The sequence below is a fragment of the Sinohyriopsis cumingii genome, chromosome 16 (genome assembly GCF_028554795.1).
Source record: "Sinohyriopsis cumingii isolate HCF-2022 chromosome 16, ASM2855479v2, whole genome shotgun sequence".
Taxonomy (NCBI): Eukaryota; Metazoa; Mollusca; class Bivalvia; order Unionida; family Unionidae; genus Sinohyriopsis; species Sinohyriopsis cumingii.
Genome location: NC_142976.1, coordinates 3,917,758 through 3,931,344, shown reverse-complemented (window position 1 = coordinate 3,931,344; position 13,587 = coordinate 3,917,758). Strand labels below are relative to the sequence as shown.

Genomic DNA, 13,587 nt, shown 5'->3' with positions numbered 1-13,587 from the left:
ATGGAAAACAACGTGACAGGGTTGGGCCTTAGTGCTGATAACTGCTTTGCGACATCAACTCCCTCACCTGTTGATCCGAACTGGTACCAGCTTATATCTTCAGGGTACGATATTCTTAGGTTAGATTGATAACTGTAAACACGTATTTACAATGCTGCTTTTTAAACGTTGCCTACGCATGAAGGTATTCGAGAGCATTTCCGATCCTGGAGAGTGAGATGTATGTTTTAATAAAAGTTTATTTGTCTATATATATATATATATATATATATATATATATATATATATATATATACATACGCCGCAGAAATATTTTACAAACTTTCCCGTAAAAGTATGTAAAGATGTAAAGACGCTTTTTTAAATATAAAAAACATAGTATTAATTTGTTCACATATGAACAGGTGTTCAATGAAATCTAATCTTTCATGTTTTTCATACTTTATTCAACGTACGTTTTTTCACATAATGATCGCATATAATCTTACAGCTCTATTTAAATTTATTTTGAAATTCTTTTAACCAGTTGCCCCGTGAACAACGCTAAGATTCATCCATCCGGGATCAATGATGTGAAATTCAGTTTTCATGCTTTCAACTTCCGTCATAACACTTCTGGTATTGTGTACGTCCATTGCCAAGTTTCGGTCTGCCTGGATACCGACCCCGCATGCGTCGTCGGGTGTGTGACCAGAAAGAAGCGGAGCGCAAGCACCAGAGAAGGGGCTATAACTTCCAATTTGATCTCAACGGGTCCGTTCATACTGACAGCCGATGAAGGTAAGAAGGAAATTTCGATAGTAATGTTTCTGCCGATGTCCGGTGTATCTGAGATAGATAGAAATATGAGTGAGAAAGGATGGGTGTGCAGTGTGTGCACCTTTAACTGCATGTAAATATCAGTGGTGGTGGTGGTGGTGGTGTGTGTGTGTGTGTGTGTGTGTTTAGTTGCACCCACTTAACAATTGTAGAACATCAGCTGTCATCATCAGGGCTGCATTGGTCAATTTCAAGTTATCCATTCTGTGAAACTAAAAGTTAAAATCTTTAAGTTCGTTCTTGATGGTTCGCTTTTAACGATTTACAGATATCAAACCGGAGACCTACAAGATACTGGACTATTTTTTAAACAGTCGTCAGCAAACCTTCATTCGAATAGCATAGTAAAAAATTTCCCCGAATCGTTATTATTTCAAAAAAGCTACAAGGTAAGAATCAGTTGGCTTGTTAGATAATTAAAACTTAATATTGCTGCATTTTAGTCTTTTCGTCAGGATCAGGACCACGGACATGATTTGTGGTCCGTAGGAAAAATGCTCAAATAGGACCCATATGAATTTCAAAAAAAAGTTCTTCTCTTCGGCGGTGCGCCCCGTGACCGTTGTGGGCCCCGTTATTTTGTTCCTACTTGTCCTACAATATCTGCGGCCCTGGTCGTCATTGTAGAATGCGCTTTCATAGCGAGTTATAATCTTTCTGATTACATGAATTTATGTAAAAAAAGAAATTGCAACTTTGTCCAATGGAATCTTATCAGTAGATTCCATTACATTCTAGACAAATCCGTTATATAGAAACGCCTGGATCAGGATGAGTTTATAGGAAAATCTGCCATGAAAATATAATAGGTTGTCATTTATTTAAATTTCCACTACTCTATAGGTGGCGTAGCTACGTCCACGGTTGTTGCCGCTGTTAGCATAGCCGTTGCTGTCATCGCAACAGTCGTTGCAATCATCGGATGGACGAGAAAATCAAAGAAAGGTGGAGACTGTTAGAATATTTACGACGAAAGCTTACGCTTGGGAAAAAGAGAGGAAAAAATACTTTCTACTGAAATTACTTTGAAATTTATTCATGACTTCGTGATATCAACATCCTTAACTTCATGAATTGATTAAATATATACTTAATTAATTTTGCTTTCACTTTCAGTATTAAAAAATGACAGTTAATTAAATGGTATAGCTGCTTGTATTCTTATTCATTTTCAAGCAAAAGAAGTGCTTTTGTTTAGGTTTTTTAGTTGCATTATTGCTGTAGGCTCCAAAATGTCTAAACTTAATCAATGATTTAAAATGCTGGTCAATAGGTTTTTATAGATTTCATTTTTATATTTTATAACTTGTTGATAGTATGTATTAATGTTCTTATATTAATTTTCTAATGTATTTCAAATGACTAATGAATACTATACATCTATGTCTAGTGCCATGTGTCACAAATCATTACGAGATAGGCACAATACGCTTATTGTTATCACTGCAAGACAACATCAAATCTAGAGACATGTAACATACTTGCATGATTGTTATTCTTGACTTAAATTTCGGACTAAACCAGAACATATACTAATCTCAGCTAGTACATCAACATTCATCTTATTTGAAAAAAAAAATCTCAATGCATATTACAGTTATACGGAAATTTTGCGTACAAATCCTAGATGAGCCATTGTATCTTCATTCCAGGCACAAGATTATTGTTTCTGGTACTATTTGTAATAGTCTATTGCTTTCCTTCTTAACATTCTTAGATTGATCAAATCCATAATTGTATTCCTTTATAATAGATGTTACATGTAATGGCTTTGCATTAGCTTTTATATATTCAAGAGGATCAAATAAACAGAAGCAATTATCCTAATATTTTTTCTTGTTTTGGTCTGTCTTTCCGTACTCAGGAGGTTATCCATTGAATTATATATAGACACTATCAAGGGAAGTAAACAGACCTAGCTCCAAACTTCTAGGAACATCTTAAGCAAGTAACCCTAACTCGAACTCAGAATCGGATAAATTTTAGACTGTGTAAATTAATCAAAATAGACGAATTGGGGAACGTTTGTGATCTTTTTAACTTAGTTTATTTTGCTGAGCTGAACTTAGTGTTTTATGTGTACATTATCACACTTAATTTGGTGATTTTGAATGCTATGTTCTAAAGGCCTTAACAGTTTTTGAAAAAGAAATTCACCATACCTCATATTTTGCCAAATTCGAGTTTTATTCATTTATTTGGTTCAAACGATTGATACAATTTTCCGACTTTTAAAGGAGCAATTCGTTTTTAAAGATGTCTTACTTTCTTCTTATATTAGTTAAACAAAAGTAAATCTGCTTTTTAAAAAAATTCAGCAACTTCACAATTCAGTTAATGTTCAAAGTTGTACGAACCATTTTTTCATTTGAGCTTGCTAGTCTTTTCGAGTGAATATGCGTCTAACTTACATTTTTTTGTTTGTTTTAAATTGTATAAGGACAAGGATATTCTTAAGTCCAGCATATTTTAAATCCACAAATCACTAAACCTAAAAAATATACTGAGAGAGAGAGAGAAAGAGAGAGAGAGAGAGATAAGAAATTTGGTTTTAAGTCTTGCAAATTATTACCGAATGTTATGTCTTTCATCACGTTTTTATGCTCGAATCCAATAAGTCATTTATAGATATATAACCAAGAATTCTGAATCCCACTTAACACCAACTGAAAAATAACCATGAGTTGCAGTCTAAATATTACTTAACACCGACTGAAAAATAACCATGGGTTGCATGGTCTAAACACATCTTAACACCGATTAAAAATAACCATGGGTTAGTCTAAATATTACTTAACACCGACTGAAAAATAACCATGGTATGCATGGTCTAAACCCTTCTTAACACCGATTAAAAATAACCATGGGTTGCATTGTTGAAATATTACATAACACCGACTGAAAATAACCATGGTATGCATGGTCTAAACCCTTCTTAACACTGAATGAAAAATAACCATGGGTTGCATGGTCTAAACCCTTCTTAACACCGATTAAAAATAACCATGGGTTGCATTGTCTAAATATTACTTAACACTGACTGAGAAATAACTATGGGTTGCATGGTTTAAACCCCACTTAACACCGACTGAAAAATAACCATGGTTTGCATTGTCTAAACCCCACCTAACACAGACTGAAAAATAAACATGGGTTGCATGGTCAAAACCCCACCTAACACTGACTAAAAAATTATCATGGGAGGCATGGGCTAAATTTAGTAACTCTCACATTATTGCACAAACTAAGTGTGTGTGTGTGTGTGTGTTTATGTGTGTGTGTGTGTAACTTATGTTCTGTAATTTAAGAGTTTACAAAGAATTAATTGAAAATATTTGCTATGGCACCTGCAACGTAAACATTATTGTCATCATTAATAAGTGATGATATATCTATCTTATGTTTACACTTTCCTGCTCCAAATTAATTTAAAAAATTTCCAAATAGTTTTGGGATTGTTTTTCTTGCCATCAAACTTTTAATAGTTGTTTCTATTTGCCCGTTCAATCAGTGTGCTATTTTATTTCTCCAGATTTTGTATGCGTATTCATTAACTACAGATTACGAGTGGTCTCGTCTTGTCAAAGCATCTAAAATGTATGTGGTGACACAGCTGCTATGGCATTGTGTGTAGTAAAATATTTTTGCATTATATACGGACAAAATGTACTCGGTTTTCTTTGCCGCTTACGGCATTAAGGAGGATCGTATATTTATAAAAGTGGTTAGTTCAAAATATTCTGTCAACTTACTTATGTACCCATGTGAAATCAGTTACCTCGAGTTCTCTGACTGTAGACTATCACCACAACCAGGGTGTTTTTTTAGAGTAAATTCTCGTTATTTTATCACAATAAAATGCAGTACGTCAAGAAGCTATCAGTTTATGGGTTCAACATTCGGTTGTAGAGCATTATGTGACCGGAAGTCGTAGAACTCTGTTGGGTTTAGTGCAACCCATATGTTTCTGTCGATGGTGACGTTGGTTCGGAGGACGGTATTGGTTTAACCGCACTGACATACCAATGCTACGGGGCTAAGAGGTCTGTATGGAATAGAAAGGCTCTCGACGGATCGTTCTGGGACGGACGGGCCATGCGTGGTGGCCACTTGACTATTCGATGAGAGCTATGCAACCGGAAATACGTCGTGCTAGTCAACTGGACGCCACGAGAAACATTGTTCCACTTTTGAATCATTATTATTCAGTATCACTACATACGTGAGATCACTAAGTCATATATCGCTATACGAGTTAAAATAAATAATACATACGTCTAATTGTGGATAAAATTACATTGTTCATATTTTTTGTACAAATTATATACCGTGGTTACCCTTGTTGATAGAATTGCTCACATTTGTGTATAGAGCATATACTGTGATCACCATATTTGTATATAAATGATATAGACTGATCATCAATGGTGATGGACACATTTCTCACCCATGCGACAGAGAAATCTGCTTGTTTTGCTAACCTTACTTTTCCTGTCTCAGTCTAGTCATCTCAGACCAATCGTCTCAGTGAAGGTGTCCACGCGCTCAGAACTACTTTTAAAAAAGAAACCCTTATTATCTTCTGTTGTGCCTGACGTAGTTGTACTAAAATCAAACAACAACAACAGCAACAAATATATAACAAAAATATAGTAACTTAAGTTAAATCCATGTTTGAGAACATACCTTACAAAAACATTTAGAGAGAGACAAAGACTAACGAATATGATGCTGAGCTTTTTGGTATTATGCTTGTTCGTTCCACACAGCATGGTCAATTCTATCCTATATGCAGTCCTAGCACAGTACAGTTTTAAATCAGCGTCATTAAATGTAGCTAAAGCTACCTAACTAATTTCAAATACTTCGTGTGAAACAAAGTATATACTGTTAGCTACATTTAATGACGCTGACCTGAAAATGACAATGCTACAGATAGGATAAAATTCACAATGCTGTGTGAAATGAACAATATAATAGGAAACACTGCTCCATGCATATAGAGTATAGACCTATACACTCCATAGCCTCCCAACTCTCTTAACAACTACGGAAAACTTAGTAACAGCCAGAAAAGTGTTATATAAGACATGCTTTTTTCTAATTTTATTAAGCATCTCCATTGTGCCCCGGCTGAGTCAAAAAGATACCTACAATATTTAATGACAAATAATACACTTACCAGCCAGAAGGAATCATTTATCCGTCAGCACATAATTCCATCAGCAAATTTCACTGTAGCACTTGCCATATTTCCAGGACAGAAAACTAAATCTTCAAAGAATCCATGAACTTGAAAGTTTAGCACATGGTTATCTGCTAGAGCCCGTTTTTTGGAGGGTCTATTATTATTCACAGAGGTAATTTTACAATCAATATTTAGGACAACACAAGTATGTCACACACAGTTTCACCTACTCCAAAGAAAAGAATAGTTATATACGTTAGTTTCCCATGAATAATCTAAAGAAAGATGTTACTCTTCGTTACAGCTTGTACCAAGTATAACTAGAGTAGAGCTGAGTAGCCAATATCGTTTTATTATTTACAATATAACTTTTCAAAATTGGAACTGATGAAAATAAAAGAGTTTCTTGTAATAAATATTAATTATTTATTGTCAATTTCATATAACATCCATGTATTAAATGTGATAATGCGTCATTATTATGCGATGTTTTATGTTTTTATTTTTCTTTGGTCACGCGTATAAACTGTGTACTTCGGACGCAACGGTCACACCACAGCCCTCATTAACATATTTATATTACTGCGCCGCATGTAAACATTGGACGTGAACACTAGTGCAGAATTCTTTTTACTTTTAAAGGAAAATATTGGGTGAGAAAAATAATCTACGTTGAGGTTTGGACCGAGACAAGGAAATCTCAGTCGCAGGTTTATATTATATGTCTCCCCACTCGGGCAAGCCTCGTGGGGAGACAAATAATATAAACCCTTGACTGAGATTTCCTTGTCTCGGCCCGAACCCCAACATAGATTCTATATATATCAATCACATTTGTCTTTAAGTTCCATATATTGATTTTTGTCTGAATACTCGCTGAAATTACATGCTCTGAATAATTTGAGTTTAGGAACCATGTCATTTCCTTATATCAGTTGTTGAACTCTGTGCGCGTCATTCTGCTAAATCCATTCATTAATTGTTCAACTACATTATACATGAACATCTCATTTGCGAAATTTATTTCAGTGTATTCGCTCAATCCAATCCCAACCCAGCTTCAACAAGTTACACATCCCAGGTTGATGATCATACTTGAGTCTGTGTCTTCAAAGATGCATGTTTAGTAATAACTTAAAAATGCAGATCAGACCAAGTGCTTAAAAAAATATCATTATCATCAAAATGTTCCAGAGTATCTGAGGGAATTTGTTCCAAGTTTCCAAGTTCTTTAAGAACATGCCACTATTGGAAGTTTTAAAGACCTATATACGATGGAATTATGAGCATTCTTTTCTCCTACATTGCTAATGTTATGCTTTCTTGTAAGGAAAAAGTACAAAATGATCGCTTAAATTTTTTTTAGGAAGGCAGATTTTGAAACGTGTTCTGTGTTTATGTATATATGGCATATAAGTGTTTTTTATTGGATGTTTTTACGAATCTCCCAATAACGAGTCTTCCAAACTTGGGTCTATATAGGGATGGAAATTATGTTAATAAAACAATGTCCCTCACTTTTTTCAGTTACAAGTAGGACAAGCTCTCAAAGGATTCTTTTTACTAAAATCTTACTTTTATTATCAACCAATCAGGGACAGTCAAACACATGTATAATCTATTTTATCTTCACTGATTTATGGCATGGTTTTTATTCTTTCATATCTGTAGTGAGTGTTCCAACAAATCTCAGTGGTTGTAAGCCTTTTTCGACCATGCTGACTGGACACACTGTAAGATAATATTCACGTAAGAGAAATACCATGGGATAACCAGAGACCAACAAAATAAAATAAAATAGTCAAGTTATCTCCTATGCAGAGATGCTGCCAGGATTTCAGGCTTTACTCTAAGTTTTTTGTGTGTGTGTGTGATCTCCAATGAGGGAGTGGTGGCGAGAGGAATAGCCATTGTTAAATATCTCCCTAACACTTAAATATCTGTCATTCTTTCTTACTGGTCCACTCTGTTAAGGCTCTACTGAAATCGAAATACTGTCATCTTTAGTTGTATAGCGATTATTACTGTGATGTCATTGGGCATGGTCACGTGGTTGTGGTGGGGTCTTGGTTGGGATGGCAGAAAGACCATAGGCTTACTACATATTTGACAGCTAATTACGATGTTGTCAAAAGAATTAAAAAATTTCTAACAATTCAGTTGGTCTCGGATTATATACTTGATTCGTAGTAAATGAACGGGTTCTAAAATTGATGTGTTTATTTTGGAGCAATGTTCCTCCAACAATTGCGTGATTATCGTTTTTCTTCTTATGACGCACGACTACCAATTCAGAGTGGAAGAATTGAATTACAAGTCCATGATACAAGCAGATACTTTTTACCCGCTTAGGCTTTTGTTGAGGTACAAGGTGAAATTATAAAAACAGTTACTGCTAAGACAGGCGGTATATTTCCACTTCTCGCAGAAATACCAGCGCTGATAGATGCTGAAGCGCCAGCAGTTGCAAAAGCAGCCGCGTTATGTGCTGTTGGAACAGCGGCTGAAATGGCATTAAAACAAAGCAACGGAAAAGGGCTTAAGACTTCTCGGAACTCATCGACAAAAAGGTCTAAGGCTTCCAGGAACACTTTGTTAATTTCACCTATGTCAAATTTTGATTTACTTGATGGTGCTAAACAACTAAAAATAAAAATAATTAGAGGTGTTTTTATGCGAGATCAATTATCACAACGACCAAACAATATTGATCCACCAATATACGGCCGTGAAGCAACTGCAATACTTGACGCTGTATCAGCGACGCCATCGTTTCCACCTCACAGAGTTGTGCATAATTATACAAGTCAACAATGTGAGAAATCATTGATTTAGATCAGAAAGAAAAGAATAATGATAGATATTTACGGAAGATTCTGCGGTGATTATACTAAGAGTAAACAAACTGTTCGACGAAATAGATTTCTCATATTACGAGACAAAAGACGAACTCGCTGATATCATGAACCTATCTGGGCTTGACCGAGATGAGGTTGTTGTTTTTCAGGATAAATACAGCGTTTTGAAAACAAGCAATATCAAATGCAATGATATAATTCGTAGAGATGTCGGTGCTACCACGGATAACATCCTTTTGTTTACTTGCGGCGGTAGAATCAGAGACTCAAATATATTGTTTATAACCATCAGAGATGAAATTGCAAGAAGCGTCGCTAATCGTTTGATGAATACCGGCGACTGAATGACAGGTGAACTCAACATGAATGGAAATAAAATAGTAGTGCTCGGAGATCCAACATCCGACGAAGATACCGCAAAAAAGAATAATATGTAGACGTTAACTATAGCACCATTGATGGTAAATTGTCCATGTTGCGGGCCGAGTATTATGTTCACGTAAGTACGTTTACAAATCTCCGTAGAAACTTTAGAAAACTTAATGAAATCGCAGATGATTTCTTTGGCACCACGTTGACCGCTGACGTGAAACTCTCTGATGTCAAGACGAGCATTGAAACGGTTAAGAAAACACTAGAAGATGTCGTAAGTGGAATTCCTGATATCGTTAACAAAATTAATCTGATTAAAATTTCCCACAAACAGATCACCAATATAGTATACACAGAGTCATCGGGATTCTCAGCATGGTCACAGCAGAATAATACTATCAAACATACCGCAGAAGTCACTGGTGTGTACAGGTTGTCTGTGTTCAGCGCTGCAAAATTTAGTATATACACGACATATCCCTGGCGGCAGTCAACCGATACGTTTTCCGGGGTTATGTCTGTTGTCTTAAATAGCGGAGCCAAAGAACCATTTATACTGGAAGCAGCTGATAAGAAATTAACCGCAACATCGTACTGGTGGTGTCTGGAATTTGTTGCTGAAACGCCTCAATTAGTTACTGTGTAACGTATAATGGAAGTCCAAAAATTTAGATATGATCAAGTACGTGAATGGAAAACAGCACTAAAAACCATCGTTGACAAGCAAACAACGAAAGTTAAAAAAATACCGAAGACGTGTAGTTGCCATCATGTCATTGTGTACTCGGTATCTACACTCGTTGCACCCAGCGGCGTAGTGTTATCAGCGCTAACACCAATAACGGTAGCAGTAGCAACGATATGTGTTTCATTATCGGCGACCATTGCTGGTTTTTTAATATGATCTCGAAAAAAATATCCACATTCACGAATACAAAATTTCATGATTATGCTGTAAAATTACACACGGCAACAAACGCGTACTCTAAATTGTCGTCGCTGATATCATCAACCCTTGACGATACAACGATATCAGATTCTGAATTTGATATAATGGTTAAGACATACAGTGAAGTAATTGATTTAGAAAACCGCCATTTGGAAAATAGAAATTTAAATAATGACATAACTACTTCAGCAGATAGTCGCAAATAAACCTAGCTGAAAACCACGATGATATCAGTAAGTTCAACAAACCCTGAATTCAGTCTTAATTTTCCAACCGCGATTCCAGTAAGCGAGATCGCTCTTACAGTTGGCCAAATATCAGATCAAAATCATCGGTGGTTCACAATCAAATAAATCGCTGGTATTTGCAAATAAAAATAAACCGGATGGTACTCCCGACTGGCAGGTTGTTGGAATATCCACGGTGAGTTATACGATCGAACCGACCAATGATGAATTTTAACGTAGAATAAAAAATATCAACGGGAATGAATCAAAGATAGCAATATCAGTTCATGAACCAACACTGTCCACCGTGATAGAGATAAATTCTCCGGACTACGCCGTGGATATCTATCAATCATCGATCAGATCAGTGTTACGATGGCCTGATGTTGCTCCGGAGGTACCTCCACTACTACCCGAACCAACCCGGGCTAATTTTACTTCGTATCATAGAGTTGCCGCCATGAGTCATCAGTTACATTATGGTAAAGTCTATTCAGCAATGGAAAAGGACCTGTCTGGCGGTGAATTAATATTCAAAAATGGTAGAATAATGTGGCAGTTTGAATATCTCTAACCTAGCGGCGACAAAAAGAGCGAACTTGCTACCGAAGAAACTTTCAGAATTTATTTTAGTTGTATTAATGACGAACATAGAATAAATCGAAAAAGTTTGCGTGATATTTTTTTTCTTGATTTGTCGTCGTCGTCGCGGGATGAGATGATCAAACAGATGGAAATATTAAATCAAATTGTATTTACTTTTGAATTAATTCATCAAAATCTTATACAGGGGGTAATGAAGTCAGATAACAGATTTAAGCAATTATGTATTGATAAATATTCAATAACAGAAGCTGATCTACCGAATTTTAAATTTCCCGGGGGATAACGCAGCTGAGTTTTAAAAAAACCAGTCAATGATATCATCGATGAGTTTATTTTCCGGCAAGTATTCTCAGATACAACAATGAACAATACGGACTATGCCGTCATATTTCTCCGGTGATCGCGGTCAATCTTGTATCTGATGTAATTGATGGCAGCTATCAGACAAAAACTGAAATATCAAATCAAACACAGCAAGGATATATTCTTTGTACTTTTACCCCGCAAGTCCCACCCAGATATCTGATTGTGCAAGAACCAATTAACCGGGTCTATCTAAAATGTAATAATCTGCTATTATCAAGAATAAATTTCAGACTAACTGACCAGTCCGGCAACTTGCTTGACCTACGAGATAAAACGCTGAGTGTGAATTTATACGCAAAGTCGTAAAAATCTACGATTTTCGAGGATTTTTAATGGTAGAGTGTTGTCTCCCTTGATTTTAGCAAGGAAACAAGTATATACTTTAACAATGTCACTGGCGTGTGATACACATTAAAACGGTATCCAAAAAATAATCTCCGTCCTTGGTAAAATCATTGGGGTAGATATTTTTCTACTGACAAATGGACTAAAATCTGACATACTTTCACTTTCATGTCCACGAATGATTCTAACTTTCATTTTCATTGCCACTAACAGTTTCTGACATAATATTTCTTAATTGTTTTATACGAGTATTGATTGTCTTTTTTGCCTCATATTCACGAGATAGTTCTGATTTTTTTTAATGCGAGTGAGGGAGAGACGAATTCCCTCACGTCATTTTCTTTTACTGTAGCTAACGATAGAAACATCGCCCACCGTTTGAATGTTATTACGAATCGGTATTCTGATGGTAACGTAAATTCCCCTCCTCCTTACGTTCTTGTAATGTTTCAAAATCAGAAATAATTTTTTCAGGGTTTATTTTATCAGATATATTGATGCCGTCTTTTTCTAATTTTTTTAATAGCAGAAATAATATCAGTGATATTTTCGTAACTCATTATATACTAAATATACGTTTAAAAGAAAAATATTTTACACTCTTATGTGAAATTCTAGATTTCCATATGACATTCTAGCAAGTCCAGAAGAGTGTTTTGTTTACACCGAGGACGGCACAACCGCATGTGTAATCCCTATATTGACATATGACATTCTAGCAGACCCAACGGTTACGAAACACAACCACCAATGTGATCCCCTAGATTGTCAAACAACAGTCTAGCAGGCTCAAAAGAACGTGTTTCCAGTAAGGACCGCACAGTACATGTAGTATATACAAAGACGGCACAATCTCCCATGAAACCCCTATATTGTCAAATAATATTCTAACAGGCTCAAGAAGATATATTTATAGTAAACCTTAATTCTAAGGACGGCACAATCTCCCATGAAACCCCTTGATTGTCCAATAACATTCTAGCAGGCTCAAGAAGATATATTAACAGTAGACCTTAATTCTAAGGACGGCACAGTACATGTAGCATATACAAGGACAGCACAATACATGAAGTATATACATTTTTAATTAAGGACAGCACAACACACACGGGAGCCATTCTCTATATTGAACAGATTTTTGCACACCCTCCCCTCGAAATAAACCACGGGAGAGTGCAAAAGGGTACACATCACGTGGAGACGTGGCGGAGTGTGTGTGTGTGTTTGTCTGTTGAAGATCAAGCAATCAGGAGAGGACTCCCAATACTAAAACAGGTCCTATAGTATATAAGTTAACTAATACTCAGAAATCCAACAGTGTTTGCTGTTTGCATTTTTATGTTTTCTTAAATATAGTCACAGAAAAAAATACAGATAAACCAGGAAACCGGACGGATTCAGTAAAACGAGAATATTATTTCATAAAAACAACTTCATTTATCTTAAATAAACGATTACACCTACCTGTACTAAGAGTCCTTGATATAAAACAACGGAGACAACTGTCAACGCTTCAAGAGTATACTATGGATTGTACTTCCTGCTAACACAGGCTCGACAGACCGTAGTTATTTACTTCCGCGTTTCTCAAATTAACATTACAGTATTACAGATTTTTTTCAACTGTTAGATTTTGTGACTTTGGGAATACACGACCACCCACCCCCCAGTGTAACTTCCGGGAGGGACTCTTGGGAGAGAATTAACCACAGAAAACATATTTATTTACAAATATTCCTGAAATGTATTTCCATTGAATTTATCAAGGACAGTGTCAAGGGGAATAACTCTATCAACCGCGTTACATATTCGCGGCAGAGTTGTCTCCGTTGTTTTTATCAAGGATGTTGTCGGTAT

General features: G+C 35.9%; 1 long non-coding RNA gene across 1 annotated transcript; it reads right to left on the bottom strand.

Moving 5' to 3' along the window:
• Positions 1-573: 573 nt before the first annotated feature.
• On the bottom strand, positions 574-13,248 carry LOC149779840 (uncharacterized). Its single transcript, XR_016414945.1, has 2 exons — positions 13,195-13,248; positions 574-828 (listed from the first exon to the last, which is right to left on the bottom strand). It is a non-coding gene; the product is annotated as an uncharacterized LOC149779840 (long non-coding RNA).
• Positions 13,249-13,587: the final 339 nt, after the last annotated feature.